Source organism: Primulina huaijiensis, chromosome 4 (genome assembly GCF_012295235.1).
Source record: "Primulina huaijiensis isolate GDHJ02 chromosome 4, ASM1229523v2, whole genome shotgun sequence".
In the NCBI taxonomy this organism is placed as follows: Eukaryota; Viridiplantae; Streptophyta; class Magnoliopsida; order Lamiales; family Gesneriaceae; genus Primulina; species Primulina huaijiensis.
This window is the reverse complement of record NC_133309.1, coordinates 21,565,793-21,571,378: the sequence shown is the minus strand read 5'-3', so window position 1 is coordinate 21,571,378 and position 5,586 is coordinate 21,565,793.

Sequence of the window (5,586 nt, the reverse complement as noted above, 5' to 3'; positions counted from 1 at the left end):
TTTTTGTGAAATTTTATACGTATAAATATTTATATTCTATTAGTGTTATGGTAGAAGATAATGTGTGAATATTTGAATTTGTTCAATTGGTGATATAAAAACATACAAAATTTTGTTAGTAGAAAAGGTTCTTGCTTAATATACTAATATAACTAGTAGAGTAAGTCTCTTGTGAGACGGTCTCCCGAATCTTTATCTGTGAGACAAAATGTTATAATTATTTGAGATAAAATAAGAAGAAATCATAGAAAAAATTGGAAGAAATTGTAAATACGAAAAAGTCCGTAACATCAAAGTTACATAACAAATCATGTAGAGGTAAAACTAGAAACAAAGTTTGTTGTCGCATAGACACCAAATATTTTATAATAGTAGATTATATAGACATCTTTAGGGATGAACAAGATTTCGGTCAAACCGAATTAACCGACCGAGCCGAGCTAATTCGAAAATTCGGTTCGGTTATTTCGAAAATTCGGTTTTCAAATTAAAAAAAATTCGGTTATATCAGTTAATTTACTTCGGTTACGGTTTTCAAAGTTTTAAAATCAGTTAACCGATATAATAAATACTATTATTTAATAAATTTTTATTATATATCAATTTTTATATTTTTAATTTTAAAATCAACCCTAATTCTAATCTAATTCTAAACACCTTGGTTTTCTCGTTCTCACATTTTTATTCTCCACTCTTGACTCCATCGGCCGCACACCGGCCCATCTCTCGTCACCGGTCGAGACTCCGTCTGCCCATGTTATGTTTTTTTATAAAAAAAAAATGTATTAATTGTGTTCAAACAAAACTTATACATTTGTGATGTGTGTGATTTTATGTTTTTATGCATTTTTGTAGACTGTAGTGTTCAAGAAAAATTACATATATAATTAAAGTTAAATCGTAATTTTTTTGTAAAGTTAATTGATTAATTTGGTCATCGGTCGGTTCGGTTATGGATAAATATTTCGGTTCAGTTCAATTCGGTTATGGCTAATTCGGTTCGACCAGTAATCGAACCGATCGAATGCTCACCCCTAGACATCTTCGTATATTTATTTGAAATAATGTAGTATAAATAAAGTAAAACCTACTTATTTATTATAATATTATTTTATATCATGATCCAAAAAGGGTGAATCTATGTTACACAAAGAAAACAAACTCTCCCCGCATTTTTTATACAAGATGTCCAATAAAAAAAAATCTGAAATCTGTTGATTTTTTTTTTTGAGTATGTATCTTGTGAGACGGTTTTACGAATCTTTATCTGTGAGACGGGTCAACCCTACCGATATTCACAATAAAAAGTAATACTCTTAGCATAAAAAGTAATATTTTTTCATTGATGACCCAAATAAAGATCCGTCTCATAATATACTACTCGTGAGATCGTCTCACACAAATTTTTACCTTTTATTTTTCCCTTTTAAGTGAGATGTTATCGTTCATATCTTGTACAAATACCAAGTTTGAATCCTGAAATCATCTATTCATTTCCATGTTAGTGGACCCTAAGTTTAATTTCTGAATTTAATGATCTTTTTTCTTTTCCATAAATAGTCAAAAGCGAAGTTTTACTTTTTCGCTTTTATTCTTCGGTCAGATTTTACTCGTAGAAAGCTGGTTTGGTTTAAAGAGGCTTTTATTTTTTAGAATTTTTTTAACATAATCCTAGGAGAAAATTCAGGATGGCAAAAAGATTATCCTAAGGAAGTGTTTGGTATAGGAAATATCGCTAAGATTAAGATCGAGTGTTTGTCGTTTTATCCAAGATTTTTATTAATGGTATTGTGCAACTCGAAATATTTTAAATCGTACAGGAATTCAAGTGTCACGCTTCAATTGCTCTTCTTTCATGGACAATTGTTGCATACCAACAAACATATTCTCAATAATTACATTAATTGTAATTCATGATAATCAAACATGTGACTTTAATTTTGATATCAAATGTAAGATTAAATAATTGTCGCTTTACCAAAAGATATAATTAATGATAATAATATAATTCAAATATTTTAAGCATATAAAAATGTCATTAGTGGTTTGAAAAAGAATCACATCTTACTAAACAAGCCTGTATAAAAGAAATAAGATACGACTACCTGACTAGATCAATAATTGATATGGCCATTGTCCATTTATACTATATAATTAAAAAATAAAATCTTTAAAATAATTAATTTTGAGTTCATGTTAGAAGGAGGCCGGGAGGGTGTCCCGGCATAACCCCTCCGACGCTCAAGTCAGACACTGAGGATATAAAGGGAGAGCAGCTAAGGGTGATGCTGAAAAACAATATATATTGAATCCCCCAATTGGACGCTCAAACCTGATATTTATAGGAGCGTACATGAGCCTGTCATGGGCCTTCCATCTAAGCTAGGGATGAGCCGGGGGTTATGATCCGGTGTGCTCATCCCTGGGGTGACTGGGCCTGTCATGGACCTTTTACCTTAGCTAGCAATGGGTTGGGGCCCATGATCTGGTGTTGGCTTGATTTGGATGGGCTCATCCTAGGGTATTAATCCCCAAAACTGGATTTATTTTTCATCTCCGAACTTTTCCTCGTTCTTATATGAGAAGAGTTTCGAGTGAGTGTGTGTGGTACAGTAGTCAACTAGCAAATTGAGGCGAGAATCATCCTAGTTTTGAAATACACACATATATATATAGACACACACTCATACACACACACACACATATATAATAGTAGATTTTGACAGCAAATGAAATAATTTTCGGTTAACAGTAATCGAAAATTCAGTGATCAGTTATAACTATCTTATTTCACAAGTTTACTAAAATAACTATGTTTCTCAAAACATGTCATTGCATAAAATTTTCCTTGTATGCGTTGATGAAAATTTTCGGGTATCCCTCATTCTTTATTAAAATTTTTGTCCTCAAAACGTGAGTTTAGAACAGTTCAAAATAATAAGGATAAGTTACATAGACAGAAAAGAGTATTAATCAAGCAGAGTATTTCAGTGTAATACATGGGTCGAATGAGAAAATGAGATTATTTTCAGAAATTTTCCAAAATCAGAAAATTTGGATATTTTGATATAGATAAATAACATACTTCATGAAGTTTTTGGAAAAATTTATGGAATCCAATTCCGATTTTCCTACGCAAAGTTATGAGCTATACAAAAATTCCCAAAAATGGAAAAGCTCTAGGCTCTGAGGTGCATGTACCTTGAATTGGGCGATGAGGCGCCTGTATCTCGAATTTCTGGCACTAAGATGCCTAGTACGTGGTGCTTAAACGACTTGTCTGTGCACGACTTAATACTAAAATTGGCGCTAAGACGCCCAAACTTTTCTCGACCGAATTATAAACATGGAGGCTCTGATATAACTTATTTATTGACTGGATTATAAATAGATGCTAAGGTGCCTTTATTTATTGCTCGTTCTTGCCATATAACTTGTCAGTTGCATGATGACATTGACCATGTCCGGCAAGAGAGGGGCATTGGGATAACTTTTTCGCCATTATTTTAGCTGAGTTTGATGATAAATATGTTCTTTATTTTTGTACAAGATCTTGAGTTCGAGTGTCACTATATAAACTATCATTGGGATGACTCTTTCATGAAGAGTCCAACAAGTCTCCATCTTTTGTTAATTTGATATCCATACGATTCTATAAAAATCACATATTCGATGTTCAAATTACGGGATTCTTGAAATTTAAAGTGCAAATAGTGGTCCACTTAATTTGTTGGTTCAACAAGAGAGTGTGAAATTGAATTTCAAGTAACTATTTTATCCCCAATATGTGTTTTTATTAGGGTAAATTACGGAAAAAAAATTAATCGTACATTAAACTTAATGTCCTTCTCGAGTTTCCATTAAAAATACATTAGGATGAAGTATTCATGTGATTTAATACAAAAAAACATATTCTCCACTAACCATCGAACACGAGTAAATACTTAAAATTAACCTACAAAGTAGTTAAATTAAGATATCAGATTTTATATTTTATTGGTCACCATAAATGAAATCCTGCTAGAGTTTCCATTAAAGATCTGTTACGATGAAGTATTCATGTAATTTATTACCAAAAAAAAAAAAAAACATGTTCCCTACTAACCATCGAACACAAATAAGTACTTCATATAACCTACAAAGTACCTAAACTGAGATGCCAGATACGTGATTTTGTCTATTTGATCACCATAAATGAAATCCTGCTAGAGTTTCCGTTAAAGATATGTTATGATGAAGTATATATTCATGTAATTTATTACCCAAAAAAAAAAAACATGTTCATTACTAACCATCGAACAAAAATAAGTACTTCATATAACCCACAAAGTACCTAAACTGAGATGTCAGATACCTGATTTTATCTATTCGATACCCATATATTGTTTGAAAATATTTTTGATATTCGAATGAACACCATAAATGAAGTACTTGTAGAGTTTCAATTGAAGATGCATTATGATGAAGTATTCATGTGATTTAATACAATAAAGAAATATATTATCACTATCAAACACGAGTGTATTAAATTTAATTTAAACAGTACCTAAATTGGGATATCAGAGATAATTACACAATCTAACCGAACTGAATTCAATGATGAAAACTGAAGTAAAAAGCCTAACTGATTACAAAGCCAGACTGATAAAACATAAGAAAGATACTAATAACAAAACCTATTCTAGGTCGAGTGATGAAAGCCCAACTGACAGTCTATCTAGTTGATCAGTTATTCGGTTAAGAAAAAGTATGATAAGTGATTAAGGATCAGAGCCCAGCTTAAATATCGGATAAAGCTTTTCATACTAACAGTCACATCTCGGTTCTCTAAAGAAGATTTTGAAGACTGGAAGATCAAGATGCATGCTCATCAATTGTTCAGGACGATGACATATAGTACGTCATCACAGACGGACCAATAAAATCATGAAAGCGAGCACTATTATTGCTATTTCTGACAGTGCTCCTCATATGATCGAAAAACCAAGGATGGAATTGACTAGTGAGGACAAGTAGAAGGCAAATTTGGACAATGTATCCAAGGACACATTACACAAAACTTTGGACAAGAATAGCTTCAGCAAAATCAAAATGTGTCTCACTACCAAAGATATATGGGATAAATTGATACAATTATGCAAAAGTAATGATCAAAAAAGAAAAATAAAATGTCTGTGGTAATCCAAAAATTTGACAGTATCAAGATGAAAGATGGAGAATCCATTTCGGACTTCGATGATAGAACGAGAGGTATTATTATTGAAATGACTGCTCTTGGGAAGGAATATGGAAATAGAGAAATAGCCTTGAAAATCATGAGGGCACTCCAAAGAGAGTGGGATGTAAAACAATGGCCACGATCTATTTGCAGATCTCAAAGCATATGAATTTTAATTAGAAACAAAAACTGCTACTGAATCTTCAATCAAACTGACAAAGGCTCTGACTTCTGCAACTATTGAAAAAATTTCCTCAGAAGAAAAGTTAAATGAGCAATTGAGCAGTGATGCAATGTCACTTTTTCTAAAAAATTTGGGAAGTTCTTAAGAAAGAATCATGATAACTTTTAAAGTCCAAGCACAGGCA